At 36.5% G+C, this 22,109-nt stretch overlaps 1 protein-coding gene across 1 annotated transcript in view; it reads right to left on the bottom strand.

Moving 5' to 3' along the window:
• The window catches only part of Mdga2 (MAM domain containing glycosylphosphatidylinositol anchor 2), a 687,020-nt gene that overhangs the window by 640,429 nt on the left and 24,482 nt on the right, over positions 1–22,109 (bottom strand). The window lies entirely within an intron of this gene.

The raw sequence follows: 22,109 nt of genomic DNA, 5'->3' as shown, positions 1-22,109 counted from the left end.
ACTGCACTGCAGTGGAGGCTCCCTAGGGCTCTGCCCCGCTCACATTGGAGCCCTTGAGAAAACATTGCCCTCATCTCATGGCAGCTCCTTGATATTGGATTTCCTAGTCTTCATCACTGTGAGCAGATACATTTCTCTAACTGTGAATCATGCAGTCCATGGCACAAGATTGTCAACTTTATTGAACAAGATGAGTGTCTTTTATTCTGATATCCTATGAAGGAAATTGCCCTTCTATCACTTTTTTCCTTCATCGTGGTTTTCTTCTTAGCTTCCCAGGCTCAGGATTTTTTTTAAGATATTTATTTATTTATTTATTTATTTATTTATTTATTTATTTATTATGTATACAGTGTTCTGTCTGCATGCATGGCCACAGAAGAGGGCACCAGATCCCATCACAGATGGTTGTGAGCCACCATGTGGTTGCTGGGAATTGAACTCAGGACCTCGGAAGCACAGCCAGCACTCTTAACCGCTGAGCCATCTTTCCAGCCCAAGGCTTAGGATTTCTAAATGACAGGTAGCTCCCCATGAACGTACTGCCTGTTAAAAGCAAAGCTGTAGCAACTCAAGTACTACACCAAAGACAGTTGACATCATTGTAACCATGGGACTACATGGGTTAGCCTAATTAAGCCAATAAATTTGATATAGAAAAGTAATCATAACTAATGGCTGTTTATTTTAAATAATTAGTAAATTACTTAAAAGGATAAATAATTAGAGTGGGAGAAACTTCTAGGCCAGAAAAATGAAGCCTCATAATTTTGAGGTCCTGAGTTCAGATGTTCAGAAGGAAAGTAAAAACGCAAGGGCGATGGTGCTCACATAACCTTAGCTCTGGGAAGGCAGAGACCAGCAGATTCTTGGAGTTTGCAATGCAGCAAGCTTGGCCCACCCAGCTAAGTTCCAGACCAATGAGACCTACTGCCTCAAACAAAAGATGGGAAATGGCTGGGGAACAACACTTAAGGCTGTCAAAAATGGGAGAGTTAGAAGAAAAAAGGGAGTGAGAAGAGCAGTCTTGTGGCTTCCAAGGCTTCAGTAGATAAATGGGATATATTTTTTCCCAATAGAATCCCAAATTTCACAATTATTCTTTAGACTTATTACAAAGATTAAATTAGAGATGTAAAGAAAACGCAACGTATCTATAACGGAAATAAACATTCACTTCCTAAGAAGGGAAACCGAAAAAGAGAGAAGCATGGTAGAGCCCACAAGACTACAAGGTGAATGTAGAGCTGGCAGATCTATTAGACTAATCCATCTGAAGTGTGTATGGAAGTGTATATGGACATAATCACATGGAAAAAACCCTTCAGCAGAGCTGAGGGAGACTTGTCTTTTGGAAAAGTTGCTGACAAATCTGTAAAAACCTTGTGAAGCTATGATTCTCCCTTCAAAATGGGATTGTATCCCCAAATACCTCATCAGTGTAGTTTCCTCCTCCTGCCCGGGCCAAGGAATGACTTCTATGAGGCCTTAGAGCAATAATATTCACTCTTTGTTCTAAGAGTCAGATTTACATAGAGTCAGTCTGCCACTATTACCCTTGCTAACAGACCCATGTAGGAGTTTCAAAAAGACAGGAAGACCTTACCGGACAAACAAGTCTGGGTCCACAGTCCAGGGTTTAGGGACATTTAGTAACCTTATCTAATGGTTTGTAAAGTCAGGTATTTCCCCTTTGAAGCTGAACCCTCATGGGTGGTGCCACCCACTTCCTGGAGTGCTGCTTTGTCAGGGTCTACCTGCCATTTTTGTGATTCTGAAATGCTTATCATCATTGTCTTTGAATAAGGAATTCTTTTAACCATACCTGTAAAAGCTAAAAACCTGGTGGAGATCACCCCCCCACACACATTTTTCTCTTTCAGTTTCTTTGCCCAAGGAATAAAGAACATGTAGAGGTAACATACGTGAGTTGATTTATTCCACTTACCCTCAGATCCAATTAGCCAAGATTTTTCTTGCCATAGAGAATCTTAGCTGGACCCTTAGAAGGTGCTGAGGCTGGTACTCAAGGCTCCCAATAGAAACAGAAAAATAAATATTTAAAAAGAAAAGTTTTCTCTTCAAAATATGTTTAAAGAAATAAAAATACTGATATTTATAGATATAAACTCAATTTAATTCCTGAGACGATACCAAAATCCAGCAATTTAATCCTAAAAAATTATTTTCATATATTTATTATGCTGCTGTATTCTTCGGTTTTTAAAGCAGTAGGATAATGGTCATATTTTGACGGTTATTTTCATTAATTGCAATAAGAGTAACAGATTCTCTTGCTTTTTTAACCCATTGACCTGGAGTGGCTAATATACTCCTATGCCATCCCATTGAAGAAAACTGAATTTTCATCTCCCATCTCATAAAAATGATATTTCTATTCTTAATGTTCATCCTAGTGGCTAGATTTATATCCATCTATCCATCCATCCATCCATCCATCCATCCATCCATCCATTCCTCCATCATTAATTCATTCAGTCATCGTAAATATAACTAAATGAAATGAGTGAATGAATTTAGATATATTTAGGATGATGAATGAATGAATGAATGAATAAAATAAAATAAAAACTATCACATTGAAGTTGGACATGACAGACGAACAGAATGCAAGTAGCCCAAGAGAGGGCACATGAATCAGAGCCCTACTCATTCATACTCTCAGGAATTCTATTCAAGCAAACAAGAAGCTATTCTATAAGCGTGAGGAATTAGTGCAGTTCCATGCAAGTCATATGAATACTGCTTCAGTCTCTGTGAGTTCATGTGAGCTTTGTTTTGTTGATTTAGAGTCTTGTTTTGTTGTGGTTCTTCATCCCCACTGGCTCTTATGTTTTTTTTGTCTCCACTTTTGTGGGGTTCCCTGAATCTTAAGGGAAGGGATTTGATGGAAACATCCCATTTAGAGATGAGATTTCCAAGGTTTCTCATTCTCTGCATAATGTCTGGCTGCAAGTCTCATTTGTTCCCATATGCTGCAGGAGAAATCAACCATCAGTTCTGATGATGACTAACAAGGCATTGATTTATGATCACAGCAGAAAATCATTAGGAGTCCCTTTATCAGTTCCATTTTTTCTTCTTTTATACCACAATTATTTGGTTCTGCCCTAAATCCTTGGGCTATGTAATCTCAGATTCTTGATCACCCAAGCAGTGTTGGATATGGGTTCCATCTTATGGAATGGACCTTAAGTCATATCAGTCATTGGTTGGTTACTCCCATAAGCTTTGTGCCACGGTTGCCCTGGCACATGTTGAAGGGTAGTATAGCGTTGAAGATAAAGTATTTGTGGCTGGCTTAGTACTCACATTTCTTTTTTGACAGTGTGCTGAGTACCTTTCTGTACCAAACATGCTGGAATGGAGGAGTGGAAGTTCCATGTAGGAACCAACATGACATCACCATTTTCAATGTGTTGTACAGGTGGTGTTGTCAGCGGCCTTGCTGTCAACTTGTAGAGCGTAACCTATAGTCTTGTCAACAGCCAGGGTTGTTTGGAGATTTCCGTGGTCCCTTTGGTGAACAACTCAATTAAACATATATAAACCCAGTACTGGAAGTTTTGGTTGGTGATCAAAGATGGCCAACTGGTACTCTGTCTCCCTCATTGCTGGGCAATTTCACTTAGATCATCATCATATTTATGCACATATCTCAGCAGGTGTCTACTGCATTAGGTGTCCATATTCCTCCTCCTCAAACTCCCCTTAATTTTAACTGTATCGTTTCATATTCCCTCCCAATACCTCCTCTCCTCATTCTATCCCTACTTGGTCCTCTTTTTAGACTGCTTCCTATCTAACCATCAATATTGATTCCATAGGCCTTTCTTAACGGGATCTACCTGTTCTCTCTAGATGGCAGAAATAGAATCCTAGAATAAATAGCCCTGGCACCTCTCAAGAGACCACACAGATGGTGGGTTCTTCCCTGTGCTCACTCAAAAATAGGGGGCTATACTGCCCTTTTCAAGGAGGGCCCTGACTTTTACAAAGGCTGTGGATTTTATTTTTTGTTTCCAGTCATAAATTCAGTCATCTGATGGACAGTTCTCCTTTTTTAAACACACATATACACAGCATTGGAACAGATTTTTTTCAATACTGATCTATGTACTCAAAATTTAACTGGCTATCTCCAACTGCTCCAATCACAAAACTGAGAATGGATTGACTAATGTATTTCTCTAAAGCTATACCCACGATAGACCACAGACAGTCATAGCCTACTCAATTTTGAAGGCCAAAGCCATCCTCTATGTCTTTGTGACAGGAAAGGTTGTAACATACGGGTCATAGGTATAACCCCAATACTGAGGAGGCTGAGGCAGAAGAATTGTCATGAGTGCAAGATCAGCAATGTTTACAAGCCTACCTCATGAGGCCCTGCCTCAAAAAGTAAAGAAAAAAAAGAAAAGAAATTAGCTTCACAGGACGCTACTGGTTCATGAATATAAGTGTAATCCTTGGCTAAATACTGATTTCATGAGCTTTAGCAGTCATTGAGTGTGAATTCCAAGGCAACAAGTAGATGCCAAGTTTTAGCAATAAATGAAACATCAAGAAGCCAATAACAACATAATGCTTGTCATCCTATTAATCATTGTTTATGATTCAAGCATATTAGTAATTTAGATTTCAATTTTGAATAATAATCAGTAGTGAGTGTACTACATTGTGTTCAAGGACACAGATCCAGTTGGACAACACAGAAAGTCAACAAAGATGCTCTAAGAAAACTGGAAGTCTTCACAAATGAAAATTAAACAGACAAACAAGTAAAAGAGAAACAAGAGGCTTTTTATCAAAAGAAGAACACTGGAGATGTGTGTGTACTGTCAGGGTGGTTGAGGAACATCATTACTCCAACAAGGACAACATAAACCCCAAGTTGGAAAAAGTGGACACCAATTTGTTGCATAAAGCACAATCATAACTGGAAAAACTGAGCAACCTCAATGTTAAAAGTTATATTCAGGCCAGGCAGTGGTGGTGCACGCCTTTAATCCCTAATGTTCCTTTTGACAGGAGACCAGAGGGAACGGTCACAACAAAATCATGACCCACAAATATGGTGAGAAATGGGCTCTCTCTTTTTTTTTTTTAAGACAATGAGAGTCCAGCACATCGGGCATTATATATACAAATTCTCTAAAGTCTATAAAGAAAGCTAGAATATCCCATATGTTTACGTTGATGACTATAGGAGATATTGTGGGTACTGATCAGTCACAGGTACTTTATGCAGAAATGATTCAATTCATCAGTAGTTAAGTATCTATCACCTCAATGGTATCTTTCAAATATCCTCATGAACTTTAAAGGATATAACCATATGTTTCCTCAAGAGTCCTTTCACTATGCTTCAAAATATGGCCATAATTTTTCAATATGTATTGCATAAAATTTTAAAAAAAGGATAACAAACAAGGTTACCTATGAGTCGTAATATTGAAAATAAGATCTGGAGATGGGGCAGTAGAAAAACAATATCATCATTTTATTGAGTGAATATCTCCTGAAAATTAAATGATAAGTCAGAAACAATAAAAAATATTAAGAAGAAATATTTGAATGAGGCAATTCTGTAAGTTCATTTCTAGGAAATATGCAGGGGGTTTGCCAATAGGGAAAAGCACAGTGCATTATAAGCTAACAGAAGAGTCAAAGAAGCTCCCTTTATATTGTAATCTCATGCATAATCGAGACCTAAGCAAATGAAACAGAGTTTGTGGGTCTAGAAAGACATTCAGGCTGGACACACATCTCTGATTATTTCCCAAGAGAAGCAAGCAAAACCATCCATTGTCAGAAAAAGAGATAGAGATGGAGGACAAAGATAATCTTCAGAATTTAAATGAGGTTGATAGTAAGTCTTACAGAAAAGAAGCTAAGTGGGGAGCCACAGGTGCATCTAGCAGAAAACAGACACTACTGAATCCCAGAGTCAGGCGATCTTCCTACAGTGACACAGACTGACCACAGTAGGTAAGTCACTTTTGCTAGGGTAGCTTCTGAGGCCAGATGGTTGCACTATGGACAAGAAATCAGGCACTGAACTCTGGCTGCTGTTTTAGAGTGGGATGTCTAGGTCAGGAAAATAAAAGGTTGGTGATAAGTGTTCCTCTGTTGATCACTGTTACAAAAACAAGTTTTGAGGGAACTGGTGGACTTGATGAAGTTGAACACAACAAACACCACGTCAGTACCAATATGATGCCAAGGCTGAAATGACTATTATTACCTCATTACACAGAATGCCGTTTCCACTCAAACATTTTCCAATTCATTGAAAATGCCTAATTTGTCTATCCTTATGCTCTTTTTGAGTTATGTAATCCAGCATTAATATCCTAATTTTGTAGGATATAGAAAAATTAAGTTTTTACTTTTTGTGTGTTATTAAACTTGTCCAAATTCCTCAGGTATGTTTGTGGTAGACTTTAGCACCAGAGCTTTATCTATTATTCTTTTGATGTCTGCCTCTTGGGTAAAACACAGAAACAAACAAAATCCAAAATGAAACTCCAGTACATGCTAAATTAGCCATAAGTTCAAAGAAGTTCCCTTATTTGACCCAAAATCTTCAGGCTCATGACTGGTTTACTGTGGTTAGTTCTGGAAAAGATGCTCAGGTGCCTTATATCCTGAGGTGATGTGAAGTCTTCACATGCCTTTTTCTCTGAGACACTGAGTTTATTTAAAGTCTACCTGCATAACATAAGTGCTTTTTTTTTTTAAAAAAAGTTAGTCATTGTAAAATGTAAAGAACAACTCTACAGACTAGTAAGTTGGAATATCCTTGTTGTTACTTGAATAATTGTATTTAATCTCCAGAAAAAAAAACCTCTAGACATTTTAACAAATTATAAACCCATAAGTAGAGCAAAGGGATTAATTGGGTCCAGTGCCTATGAGTAAATTTAGTGTTCTATCCAAACACTTAACAAGCAAAAACAAAAAGCCCCCAGGTTATAAAATGAATGGCAAACTATTTCCCTATGAGTTTCTAATTTTAAGTTAAAATTGAGGTCACAATGAAGTGGTAGAAGTCAAAACCAATTAATTCTTTTGATCTCAACCTGAGAAACATACACTTCTGCCTGCAATCATTGTGTCCAATAATGATTTCATGTTTCATTTAGTGTGTGTACTTCATAGAATTAAAAAGACTAAGGTACGCCCTGGATAAAGCCACATTACCAGTTTTTAAACGAGTGATAATTCAATTGCAAAGACCTTTTACATTTGCTTATAAAATGTTTATATGATAAACATAACAACTTTATATGTGAAGTTATCATAATCATAATAATAACAAACCAACATATGCTCTCAAGTTCCAATGCATTGGTCATGACTTTTAAGTTATTTTCCTAAAAAAGGCGTAATTAATAAGTGAGATTCGTAAGACATTATACGTCATTGCTCCTGAATTCTTTTTCTCCTCCTTCAACAACTGGTTATGGCAGAGTTTATTTCTGAAATTGATTTTTAATTCATCTTTGAATGATTTCATTGAGAACTATAATGATCTTTATTAAAAGGTAGTCAATCAAATTGCCCTTATTTGCAATAAGAATCAAGGTAAAGAACATAGATTATCCAAAATGAGGTTCAAACCAATAATCATAACAACAACAATTTCCCTTAGCTCCAAAATACAATATCCTTTGCACTGAAAATTTTGTTTTACTGTCTCTTCCTAAAACATACATGCTAAAATAGATCCTACGAATCACATACCAGTGCTAACGACCAAAATAGTCCCACGTATTCAAAGTCACTAGTACACAAAGTTCATATTGTATTTTCAATGCCTAAACAGAGTGACTGTGGTTTCATGCTACCAGAAATTTTCAATAGCTTTTGATTATCAAATAAAGCTAGCATCCGGAATAAACACACAATTATTTAAACCTAGATTGTGTTCATCCATATTCATTTTCTTTCCTTTAAAATTAGTTCTTAGAACATTAATTGTCTAGACTATTAATGTTTTTCTTCAAATATCTCCCACTTCTAATCTTTCTTTCCTCCCTTTTTGTGTGTGTATGTGTGTGTGTGTGTGTGTGTGTCATAATCACGTGACTCTGAAAGCCAATACAGAAGTCAGACATTCGTGTCAGGCATCTTCTTCTCCATTTCTCTTATTCATTTGCCTTATTTATTGAGACAGTGTCTTTCGGAGCACTGGAAGCTAGCTATTTCAGCTAGAATGGCTGGCAAGAAAGCCCCCAGAATCTATCTCTGTCCCCAGTAACAGAGCTACAAGTATAAGTTACAGTGTTCGGCATTCAAGTGAGTATGGGGACTCCCAATGTGGATCTTCAAGCTTGTGAAGCAAGGCCTGTATCTATTAAGACATTTCTCAGACATTTGATGCTTATTTGTTTGCTTTGTTGTTCTTGTTTTGAGACAACGATCTCATTAAGGACAGATAGCCTGGAACTGAGAAGTTGAAGATGACCTCAAATCCCGAACAGTCCATTTTTGCTTACCAAAACTGGGATCACCTGTGTGCTTCACAAGGCCTGACTTGCTGCTCTCTAATCTTAACTAACTCTCCAATACTTATTCTAGGAGATTGGATTATCACATTGTTGTACTCTTTTGAATGGCATTTTACCTTTTTTTTTTTCGAATGAAAAGTCTGTTGCCTCAATCTCAGGGTCCCTAAAATTTAGGTGTTGCCCTCTTTAGTTCTAGGATTACCTGTCCTCTCCATAAAGCTCATTACACGTAAACAGAAAACTGACCAAGAGATGTAGCTCCGGTCTATAAATTCCAATGTCATTTTTCAACATCTTAGCATCTTTTCCTTCCTCTCCTGGGGATAACACTGCTCACTCGTAGTTAAGCCTTTGCTTAAGCATTCTTCACCCTGTTTGATTAGATGTTCTCCTATGCATTCTCACTACATCCTATGAATATTCATTCTATCAGTCAGTAATCTATGCTGAAATTCATTCTCCTCATGACAAATATGTTTCTCTTTTAATGCAAACCCCATGTTCATTAAAACAATCAAGCCTTGTCTCCTGAGTTCAACAGCTTCAGAGTACCTTTCTGAGCTTATGAAGTCTGTCTTCAGCCTTCTGAAACAAAAAAAAGAATTGCACAGTGAAGAATTTTTCATGTATTATCCTCACTAAATTTTACACCAACAAGTGTATGGATTCAAACATTTAAACTATTGCAAGGAGTATTTACCTTCCATTGCTTATCTGGACATCCTGAAAGGCCATAAATTGCTTTGGATTAAACTGGGAAAAGAAGTGGGCACATTGCAATGCATCAATCACTCCCTCTGATTCCCATCAGCAATGCAGATTTCTCTGCCCCAGCTGATGGCAGCCCAGAGTGAGCACTTTGTAGACTGCCTCAGCTGAAGAACAGCACAGCCTTCAAACCATTCAGTTATAAAGATCTAGACGGACGATTTTAACCCAGCACTCAAGAGATTGAGGCAGGAAGACTGCTAAAAGCGGGAGTGTGGGACTCTGTCACTTGGGAAAAGTGTGAAGGGCCATCCTATTGACAGATTTTTTTTGACGCAGGTCACTGGGGTTGTCACAGTCTCTGTGTTGTCACTCAACCTCTCTTTTAGTGCACACTTATCTCGCTCACTTCTGCAGGCACAGGCACAAAGGCCTTCTCTATTGGGAGGCCCACACATTAGAACATGTCTCAAGATCTGCTTCATAGCCCATCTATGTGTAATAAGAGCAAGACCTGTTCTACATAGATTTGTAAAAGTTGGTAAAGACCTTGTGGTATATCAGTACTGTGAATTTGTACATATTATTATCAACTAATTTTGTCAGTCATTAGAAGATGGTCACATACTCTTTCCACAGCTGTTTGTTAATAGCTAGTTAAAAATTATACTTGCTTATGAACTGATATGGATTTTACATTTTAAAAATATCACTAAGCACTACATTATTTCTTAAAGGAGACACGTTGCTATAAAGGATGTTATTTTGAGGAAGAAAATGACAGAGGGTGGATGTGCTGGTATACTGACACAATATGACCATTTTTATTAACCTGAGATGAAAAAAAAAAAGTGTGTCTTTATAAACAGGCTAGTCAGAAGGAAAGTGCTGAGGACTAAAAATGCAATTAGCTTGGGCTAAGAAGTGATATCCTACCCAAAAAGAAGACATGTTTCTCATTAGAATAAAATTATTATCTGGCTGACATTTACAGTCGTTTTAGCGAGCTAGCTCAAACTTAACCCTTATTATTTCCTCTTATAACTTAATTTTGCATATTTGGTAGTTCAGCAAGTAAAATAAAGCAGAGACTTTCTTCTGAGGAAACAAAGATTCTGCTTTGTAGTTCATTAGAAGCATCTAGAAGGGAAATGCAAGATTCCCCTGTGGCCCTTCAGCCCTTCAGCTTCTCAGAGTTCACTGTGAGCACCAATCAATAGAACGATCTCATTAAAATGCGCTTTCTAATGCACGCATTCTACATTGAAAGCAAAGGTTCCGCATTTCCTGGTGTTACTGATGTGCTGGTCCACAGGCAATGGGTATAAGAAGCACAGTAAAGAAACACAGTAAAGAGAACATGGGGCCCAGCTCAGAGCTGGATTAGATAAGAAGGGATTACCTATGATGTATTGTGAAAGGGTACAGATTCCATCTTTATGAAGAATAAAAACACAAACACATATAAAATATAGCACAAGATTTGAAGGAGTCACTTAGCTGCTTAACTACTGTACTTATGAAATGAACACATCATAGAAAATCTAGTGAACTGGAATGAGTACTTGTAGAAAATGAAAACTGCTTCTATAATGCATACCATAAAGTGTTATGCATTTTTATAAATATGGGCCATATATAGCAATAAAAGTCTTGGGTGGCTTATTCCCTTACTACAAAAATCTAAAGTTTAGATTGTAATGCTGTGTTTTTCAGTTCTAGTTTCTTTCTAGCTCTACAACACTACAGTGTTCTGGGATTTCTTCTTAGATGAAAATGGTCCTTCTTGGCTATATTGTAGGTTTCCTGTCTTTTTAATATCAATATATTTTAGGTTTAGTTGAGGGATGCATACTTTTCTCACAGTGTGTAGTGCATGGCTCTGAAGCCCACATCAACAGCACTCTGGTCTAAAATAGCTCTTAATGCTATGCTGAGTCTCTCCTGAAGTGTGGATTCACACAACCTATTCTAAATGAGCTACAGGCTTCTGCATTTAATACGCCCAAGAATGAAGTCAGAATTTTCCCAGTAGATCGTTGTTCCCACCCAGAGTTCCTAAAAGCAATGAATGGTACCATGAGTCAGCTCAATCGCAGAAATGTAAATGGACGTCTGGAGACTCTTTCCTTCAACATCAACCCTTAGTCTTCTTTCTCCATTATGTCCTATGACATCATCCTGGATCCAGTCTGCCAGCTGCTATCTGATGCCTTGATTACTATCCCCACTATTCCGGTCCTCTGTCTTCTGATTTGTTCTTTGTACCCCAATCTACACTCAAGAGCCATGAAGAACAATGTGATGGGCAAGTGTAAAAATGTTATTTTCCTTAACAGCACCCTTCAAATAAAGGGTATCCTTCAGAATAAAATTCAAATTCAATGGTTCTTCTCTAAAAATCCCTACATTTTAGATTCATCTGGGCTTTTCTTTCAAATGTAAAGTTTTTAAAGTTCCTTGAATTTATGATACTGAAAGGTAACTGTGGCATAGCAGTAGTGTTTTATAGTTGTTTGCTTTTTGCTTGTTTTCTCTTTTTTTTCCCCCTTATGGATACTGCCTGAATCATTGTTTGGGATTTTGGTAAAAAGCAACTCCTCAGACGTTAGACACAGATTAACTCCGAATGGGGCTTTGCCCTTTTTTGTGTGGACTAAGGAGGGACACTTGGCTAACTTCCTTGATCTGCAGTCATTTCTCTTTAAAGATAATAGAAATGTCTATGTCATAGAACCTTGTGATCATTAAATGAAATGATGCTTGCAAAAAGGCTGGCCCACTTCTGAGTATATTAATAACTGCTATTGTTCATAAGCTCCTGGAACAGCATCGCTGAATAAAAGCATTTTAGGTCCCTGTCCCAGCTGTTCTCATTATGTCCTCAGTACAGCTCCCGTCAGTGTCCCCAGTATATGCAATCTCTATATATTATGCTTTATTGTTCTGAGCCTTCTACGTAATGAATTGCTCTCGGGTCAAGATGATATTTGTTTTATTTACTGCTGCGCATCTGACATCGAGCACAGGGATGACTCTTTACCAGCATCAGTTAACACTGCAGTAAAATCGAAAGGCTTCAGAACTTAAAATAATCCTTTCCCACCACATCAGGGCTGGAGTTTTCAAAGCACCACGTTGCCCAGTATGTATGCATGTGTAGCTGTGTATAAATTAAACATGTCAAGAAAATTCTAACATGAAGTGTAATTTGTTTTCAATTTGGGATGCGTCTTACATCTGAGATGATATTTTATGTCATAAACATTTTTGTTATGTGAAAAAGGTAAATGAATTCAAAGATAAATAATACTAGGGGTTGCAGAGATGACTCAGTAGTTAAGAGCATTGGCTGCTCTTCCAGAGGATCAAGGTTCAATTTCCATTGAACACATGGTGACTCACAACTGTCTGTAACTCTAAACGTTTCAATGCCCTTTGCTGGTCTCAGTGAACACCACACACAAGAGATGATGCATAGACACAAATGCAGGGAAAACACCCAAACACATTTTAAAAAATAAATAAAAGCTTTTTAAACAGCTTACAAATATATTATTAGACGTAAAGAAGGCATATAAGCAGATAACACAGATTTTAACTTGAAGGAATTTTTGTGTTTTGAAATATTAGGGATATATCAATAATTTCCTCAATGAAATACATTAAACATTTATAAATGTTATGTGAAAGCTACAGAATTCTACAAATGTTACTGATAAAACAACAGAAATATTATTTTCAAACCAGCTCTCATCACAGGGCAGGTCCTCTTCCATCAGCTCCTCCTGAAAGTAGCTCCCAGGGAGCAGTCTCAAGACTGACAGCTAGAAGCCTGCCTCTATACCTGAGGAGCGGTGCCAACTAGAATAAGCGGGGAAAGGTTTAGGTGAGGACCTCTCCTTGTTGAAATACTGCGAAGGTTAAAGGTTTGAAAACCAGATTGTTTGTCCTTTTCTACAAGGAAATACAAAGCAATATGTACCTAACCAGTAAATGGACGCTTTAAGAAAGAAAATAAGGTACATGTCTTTTAGAAAGCAATTTGGAAAAATGTTTGTATAGTTTGACCCAGTAATCCTTCTTCTGGAAGTCCACCTTAAGAAAAATTTGAGAGAAGGAAGAAGCCAGATGCCTATTCCAGTGTTTCTCAAAATATAAAGGAAATATAAAAACCATCCGGATTTCAAATTTGGAGAGATGAGAGATTTTGTATGTCAGGTATATGCAATCCATGAATATAAAATCCTGATCACAATGCTGACATGTGTCTTCCAACTTATAACAACAAATATAGCACCTGTTTTGTATTGGTTTCTATTATAAGTTAACTATATGTATATCAACAATTAGTAAATATGAATGCAGGTAAGTGATTAGTTAATTAGGCTTGCATAATAGTAAACACTCCTAATAAATTCTGCATAATATATACATCTCTGTTACCAGTATATTTTTAAAAAAATCAATGTTTTTAAACCCTAAATTTATATTTTTTCAATGTTTTTTTTTTCTAAATCTGGTCTTCTGTAGACAAAGCTTTATAAACTATATCTTCGTACTTTACATAGTATAAAAGTCATCCATGAGATTATGTCTTTGCTGTTTTATGAAAAGGTCTCAGGTATCCTGGGCTGGCTTCAAATTTGTTATGTAGTTGAAGACTATTAGAAGTTGGACTTCTAGTCTCCCTGTCTCCACCTGCTGAGCAGAGGATTGAAAGGATTGCAACCTTTTGTTCCCATGCCTAGTTCATACAGTGCTGTGATCAAACTCGGGACTAAAAATATACTAGGGAAGTGCTCTACCAATGGGCTACAATACCAGCCATTGTTCTCATATTTTTATGAAACCATGATCTCAAGAAAAGAATAATATGGCTTCCTCATGTGCCTAATCCATAGTCTTTAGTTATAAATATTCACTGATTTCTGTGGCAGGTTGTTTGAGTTCGATTATTGAGTTCATGTTATATTCTAGATAGGTTGCAAACTATTTCTATTTATTGGTTTTGTAACGTTGAAGAAATGTGAGGTGTTAGGTAAAAGACAAACTGTTCTGAGAATCTTTCTCCTAAGCATGATTAAGTCCGTAGTAGCTGAATCAACTTCAAATGAGCAGGTGGCTGTTAAGAAAGCTGAGTTCAAGGATACTTGACTCTGAGTCTGTCTTCCAGCTCCTCCAATGCTAATCTTTATGACAGTAAGCAAGTCAAGAACAGTCATGTACTTCTCACGCGTTGCCCGTCCAGACTACCAAATATAACACCTACCTAGAAGACCAGTGGCAAGCACTGCATAGTTTATGGATGGGAACCATTTAAAGCAGCACCTGACGTAGGTATGTGGTGTTTGCTAACTTGTATAGTCACACCCATCTAAAATGTCTCAAATACTGGAATTATGCCTTTTTAAAGATATAACGTAGTCTAAAAGGACAGGTAACAAATAAGGTTTCCATTGTTTACAAAGGAGGACGTGTTTATAATTCTTCATCTAGAACTTTTAGCATTGAATGGGTTTCTGATTTCCCTATCAAGTTCCTCAAAAATAAAATGCAATGAGTTTCTGCAGCCCAAGCTTTGCTTGAGATGGGATAAATCAATTTTCAACAGAATTCATAACAATAAAATGAATTAATCACACCCTAAATTTAAGATAGCACATCATGTGATCTAAGAGGGAAGCTGGCTAATAAATTTTGCTTTTACAAAGTAAGTAGCACAAAAAGGTTTCTACAGAAAAAAAAACTGAATTTAATTTATACATGTAAACTCCACAAGCAAAATGTTGCAAATTGTCATTATCTGTTACATATTTGATGTTCTCTGACACCAGAGTGTGAAGAGCTTCGCAGGAGTTTGTCAAAAATGCCACAATGTAGGTGTTAAGGACAATGGTCATCATAGAAAACAATTAACCTCCAAAGCTCAATGGTCCCTGAAGTCAGGAGCAACACAGACTTCAGAAATAATCATGCCCTCACCAGGGCGATTTTCTGTCAAGAAAAATATCCACACCTATTGTTGTCTTCCAGGGAGCACAGGTTTCCTCTAAGGCAGCGTGTGAAATATTCAAGAATACTGTGGGAAGGTGTTAAATTAGAAGAGCTAAAAATAAGCGCACCTTATGCAAAACATAATCTGTGAGAAGGATGGCCAGACACAAAATTTCACTCAATATATTCATTCAAAAGCTTCCAGCTCAAAAATTCTCAATGAACAAATAAGAGGAAGCAATATCAAATGAAATGCTTTTGAAAAAGCTCCTCGGGGAATAAGGCTTGCCAGTAATAGCAATTTCTTGCAGCATAGATTCTTATCATGCATCTGATCTATTCATGGTGATGTTATACTTTCAAGGACTTTGATCCTCTGCACTCACAGACTCCTGAAATATAGGTATAGTCATATAGGTATACCTAAATTATAAAAAGAAAAAAGATAACAAAGACAGCTACTGGAAGCAATAACTAAGTATGACTGGAAAACATACGAAACTGCATTGCAACTCAATCACGCCTTTGCACAAAAGGAGAGAGCTTTTGCTGATTGCTGGGTGTGAAGTGATCATCAGAGTTAACGCCACGAAAATTTTCATAAAGTCAGAGATAGTTACAGCAATTGAAACAATCTGGTCCCCGGAACGCAGCATTAGTAGATGCATGCATGTTTATACAAACTCAACAACTTTAAGTGACTAAAATGCCTGAGTACGTACAGCCGGCTAAGCATTCTAAGTATGGCATTTTCTTATTTCAATCCATGAAACAACTCTCTCAAATCTGTTATTGTCTACATGCTCTATAGGACATAAAGTTGCACTGGTAGCATATATCATAATAAAAAGTGCAATCCAAAAAATAAGTCCAAAATTCAAACCTTAAACACACACACACACGAAGGGGGAGAGAGAAATGACAAATAAAAGAATTTCATTTTCACTGGTACACTATTCAATTTCAATAAAACAATATTTAAAGATAAACTTTGGCATATCAATATCAAAGCAAATTAATTTTAAAATATCAATGTTCATAATTGTGTTCTTCTGAGATAAACATAATCCTAGTCACTTGTAATAATTAACATAAAACATTTTTTCAAGAAATTTTCTATGAACAATGTTCTTGAAGATATTTGAAGAAATAATAGTTAAGGGTGACAAAATCTCCAAGAAAAATAACTCCACTCCTAATAATGCAAAATTCCTCATTCTGAAACATCCATATCTCTATACTGAAATGGCCTCAAATACTCTGCTACATGAAATACAAACCAGTGTAAGTCGTCACAAAAAAATTTTTTGGCTGCAAGACAGTTTTAGATAAAACAAAGTCTCATATTTCTTGATACATGATCTATTTTCCATGTGTGTGTATATTATATATATATAGATTTAATTCACACATATAATATATATTATGTATGTGTATACATACTAAATGTTGACTGTTCTTATTTTATTGCTGTTCCTGACTCTATTATCATGTAAATTATACCTCTATTCCCACACTGGCCTTGGCTAGGTGAATGTCAACATGCACAGATTCAGTGTCTATGTGGTTACCCAAGGAGATGAGATGGCACAATTCTAATTCCAATATTGAAGAGATTGGTGCCTGTAAGTCTGTGCACAACCACAGAGCATGCCTGCTTATATAATATGCTCAGACATATGCATTTCTCAAATATAAACATCAAAACCATTTTCCAATCAAACTCATTCAAAAATAAATTTAATTTAAGCAGTAGAGGTGAGGAACAGAGAAAATTTCTTCAAAGATATCCGATTAGAAATCTAGTTTTGTTGCAACAGAATATAGCATCAATGGAAGCGTGTAGTGACTCCTAACACCTCAACCCAATTTGTTCTCTCCATTTTTCTTAAGAATGAAGCTGAGTCTAAGGAACTTATTCATCAAATGCTCAGTATCTGCACACTCTTGTTATCTGTAACCCTAATGTTAGACAACCCAAAGGAATTTCACCTACAGATTTCTTCAGCCTACTTTATTCACAGTTGCTGACTAAAATCCCCAAGTTGACCGTGGCCACTTTTCTCACAACTTTCACTGTGTAATATGCAATTATGTTTGCCACCTTTTTCAAACTGAATTGTGTCTCTTTTCATCATTTCACATTTCAGGAAAACTATATCATCTTTCTTCTCACCCACAGCAAGTGCTTTCTAAGAGAGCTCTGCAAGCAGAGGTCAATGCTTTATAGTCTAGACTCCATCCGGCACCCAGAATGACCCTTCTAATGACAGTCCCACTCCTAGGTCCAGACACTATGGCTCCAGAAAATCTCCTCAGTATACACACAAACGTATTAACAAGGTTTACATGGTCAGATATTACTTAGGTCTTAGGTCCTATCCTCTATTATTGTATCCAGTTCTGTGGAGTTTCTTGCCATTTCTTCTGAATATCAGACACACTTTTACTTTAGAGTCCTGATCATCAGAAATCCTTCAAGCTGGAAGCTCCACTCTATCTTCTTTGTATAATTTAGATTTTTGACGAAATGCCTACTTCATTCAAATAGAAACCAGCTGCTATTTCCCTTTTAAAAATTTGATTACTTTTAAATTTGTGTGCACATGCATGTGTGTGTGTGTGCAGGGCGCAGTGTACATGAGTGCACCTGTTCACAGAGGCCAGAATCATTGAGTCCCTGGAGTTATAGGCAGTTTTGAGCTGTTAGATGTGAGTGCTGGGCATCAAGTTAGGGTTCTCTGCAAGTGCAGCATTGTCTCTTAACTGCTGAGCCCTCTCTCAGTTATGGTCTTCTCATTTTCATTATTGTCTTTAGAACACTTATTACTACATAATATATACTTATATCAGTGTGTACATATATAGACAAAATTTTGTTGTCTTCATTGCCCCACAAATTGTCCTTTAAGAGCACAACTATTTTTATCTTTTTGATGACATTTAGATACAAACAGAAAGCAAGATGTAGGGATGTGTTATCTAAGGATTCCTTCTGCATATTCTGCATCATGCCTGTGTGCACGTCACTCATTGACCCACTCTGACTCAACAAAGAAGTTCAGCCTTTTCCTCTGCCTACTTCCCCTTTGCATATAACAGAAATGGTATCCGTTTTGATTGTGTGTATATCACTTGTGATCTCTGGTCTTTTCTGCATTTCCCACCAAACCACTACAAGTTGATCTTTACTCATAATTGCATTTGATTCCTCAGGGGTCATCAATATCCTCTTAGACACTGAATGAAAATGTGTTTTTGTTGTCTTTCTTCTTAAGACATTTATAGCATTTCATATCACATGTTATGCTTTTATTTCTATGTCTTTTTCCCGTTCGACTCCTGTCATGGGTTGCTGTTTCTTTCTCATTCAAGGATGCCTGCTTTAATACCAACACATCAAAACGTTATTGCTCCCTAAAAGCTCATGTGCATGTGTGGTATTAGTCACAACAGAAAACCCCTTTTTGGACCATCTCTGGTTTCCTTATTGAGTAATTCACTCTCAGCTCCCTGAGGAATGGGGGAAATCACTGCTGATTATTGGATCGCTAGCTTTAAGCACAGTACTTAGCACAAGAAGAAAGATGAGCGAAAATGTGCTGCGTATAATGATGATGACTTGGAATGAATCTAAGCAGTTTCCTTCCCTTACCTCCAGAACTTTAGTCTACCCAACCCAATGGCATGCTCATTTGACTTTGAGTGCCTTTGAGCATTTTGCTTACACGTTCAAAACTTAATTCATCTATTTTCATCTCACCTCCCTAAATGTTAATGCCATACAAATTTATATTTTGTTCTGCATTCTACATATTGTTTTTCTGTATTTTGTTCTTTTTAATTTTTTTTACATATTTGGTCTTTACTCTACATATTGTATTCTACATTTTGTTCTGTATTCTACATATGTAATGCCATACAAAATGATATTTTGTTCTGTATTCTACATGCTGAAAACTGAACTCACAAGAGACAACATTTGGAATTTGCCTTGCCATAAACATGCATGTAGTTTTTAGTTTCTCTAAACATCTTATGGTTGTGTCCTCAGCAAATACACCCTCATTTGATACTGCCACAGTTATGTTCATTCATGACCTTATTATTTCTTGTTAGACTTACTTAAATGCCTTTTTAACTGTCCTCCTTTCTTCTAGTTTTGTCCTAGAAATCTCCTTGTGCACTGATAGAGGTGTTTTATACATTTGTTGTTGTTTGGTTTGTTATTTGTTTCCTTTGTAAAGCTAACCATACCATAATGCTTTTTGAAAGTATGTTGTGGCCTGCCTGTATATTTCTAGAATGTTAAAGAACCATTTTCCTAGCATTATACAATGTCCTATGAGGACCCTGTTTCTTTTTCAGACGTCATCTTTTATTCTTTACTCTATGGATTTCCCACTTATAGTCCACCAGGTATCAGAAAACTTGACTTAGTGCTTATGCTCCCCCTCAGACAAAAATATCCTCTTCTGCCCATACTTCTGATCTATGAGGACTCACTCAAACACCCTTTTTCAAGCTTTCCTTCTCTCTGCATGTTTCTTATGAGATGACAGCATAAGCCTGATGAAGCCAGAGTATATCCTCTCTAGATGACTACATAGATTAGACAGATGCCTTATGCCTATGAGTTACATTTCAAACATTTCCCCAAAATAAGTAAATCTCTAATTTGTCTTTATAATGATTAAGTTGCTTTTCAAGGCAAGAAAGACTATTCCTCCAGTTCCCAGTGAATGAAACATAGTACACATTCTCTTTGTTTTATTTTAAGATAAATATTGTTTATATCAACATATATGTATACATATAATATAAATTAAGCATATTTACATTTGATATGTTGACAATTAAGCCAAAAAGTTCAGGAAGAAGAGATGCAGACCACTATTTTGATTTTTTAATTTTGTTTTTAGAATGTCAACTTAAGTACTTTTTTTAACATCTTTTCTACCCTACAGTCTCCCTCATTTTTACCCACTGTCTTTCAACTTCTTCATTAATTATTATTTTATATTACATGCATAAAAGACACATATGCATATAGAAATACAACTAACTTGATTCTTAAATTAATACATCTGAGTTAAAGGGTGTTCTGCAAAATATATAAAAATCTTATTTCACAACAATGTATCAATCATTTCTTCTCTTGTTCAGCACCCTTGGAAACTGTATTTACTGAATCAGTGAATAAGTTTAATGACATTTCACATATTTTGCTTTAAGTGTGAATACAGCAATACAAGGTAGAGAAACAAAAATACATCAGAGATTATATGACTACAGAAATGGTGAGGAAGAGAACGAACACTAATGCAGGACAAGAAACTGAAAGGAAATGACAATCTAATAAGAGATTGAATGATGACTAAGAGTTGGAAAGTCTACACCAGTGTCAATAAAAGGTCAATAGAAAGGCTGATAAGTAGTGTCTGTATTATAATATATCTATCATCATGAGTATATAATCCTTTGCAATACATTTTAGGTTGAAGATTTGTAATAACGATGTCACTGACATGAAATAATTGGAAAGTTTTTCTCTGTAATATTTCAGTCTTGTTTTGTCAGGCCCGCCACACTAGCTGCCAGTTTTGAAGTATATAAGTTCATTAACCAGTCCATTTGTCTCTTGATCCCACTTGAAAATACAAAGAAGAGAGGAGAAGTAGGAAAAAAGAGAAAATGCAAAGGGGAGTGGAAGGATTGAAAGGGCAGAGAAAGTGAGCAACAAGCAGGGGAGAGGACAAGAGTAGAAAATCGCTACATTTATGAGAACAAGATAAAACTCCAAAAGAAACAAAAAGAGGTAAGATTCAGACTACCTTTTCCCAACTGGAATAAGAATTTAGAAAAATACTGTGAGTTGAACTGAAGTCAAGAAGATAGACTTCTCTCACGAAGGAAACATTTCGAATCTGAACTACTTGTGTATGAAAAGACTCTGGAAACAGAATTTCCTAAATTTCAATCCTATGACTACACCTTATTTTCATGGTGGCCTTGGGCCGTTTGCCCATTTCATATTACCCAGCTCTCTCAACGCTAAAATGGAGATGATTTTGCTACTTATCTTAACAGACTATTTCAATTTAACATTTCCACACTCATAGAACTGAGCCTTAAAGACAGGAAGCAGAACACCACTGCATGGGTTAATCAAACATAGATGCATATGAATATCACAGTGACACTGTGAGGGAGGCTTTCGAGAAAGTTTTTGTTTTTGCAGAGTATACTACAGATACACCAGAATAAAAGACAAAAACAAAACCAAAAATGATACTGACATTTCACTCACCCACACGCATACTGCTAAGCTTAACAGCTTCATATCGCTGGTATAGACATCCTGAACTCTTCGTGGCTGCCATCCATAAACAACTACCTGAAGTCTTAAACATTCTAAGCTCTTCATCCCAGCTGCAACCAAGTGAACACAGACCATTTTGTAAGTTTAATCTAAGGAAAATTTTAAGTGAGATTAGTGATTTGCAAATTCATTAGGATTGTGCTTTGACTGTAAAAGATCTAATTTAATTTATGCTGGGCACTTTAATTCTGGAGATATATTAGATTTTGACCCAAAAAGTATTTACTAGTTGTGGAAAATAGATTTGGTTTTTCTTTGCTATAATCTCCTCACTTGTCAAGTCAATAGAGCAAGCAGAAGTGTATGCATGTGTGTGTATGTGTCTGTGTATGTATATATATATATATATGGGGGAATATATCTATATGCTTGAATATATGTATGTTTATACATATGTATATGTATGGGTGTACACATGTGCACATATATAAGGATATAACCAGCACATACTTTTTTGTCAAAAATTTATTTTTCCATGCTATTAA

Source organism: Alexandromys fortis, unplaced genomic scaffold, assembly GCF_014885135.2.
Source record: "Alexandromys fortis isolate MF-2015 unplaced genomic scaffold, M_Fortis_MF-2015_v1.1 scaffold_17, whole genome shotgun sequence".
Classification (NCBI taxonomy): Eukaryota; Metazoa; Chordata; class Mammalia; order Rodentia; family Cricetidae; genus Alexandromys; species Alexandromys fortis.
The sequence above is the reverse complement of the archived record's forward strand: the minus strand, read 5'-3'. Positions and strand labels throughout refer to the sequence as shown.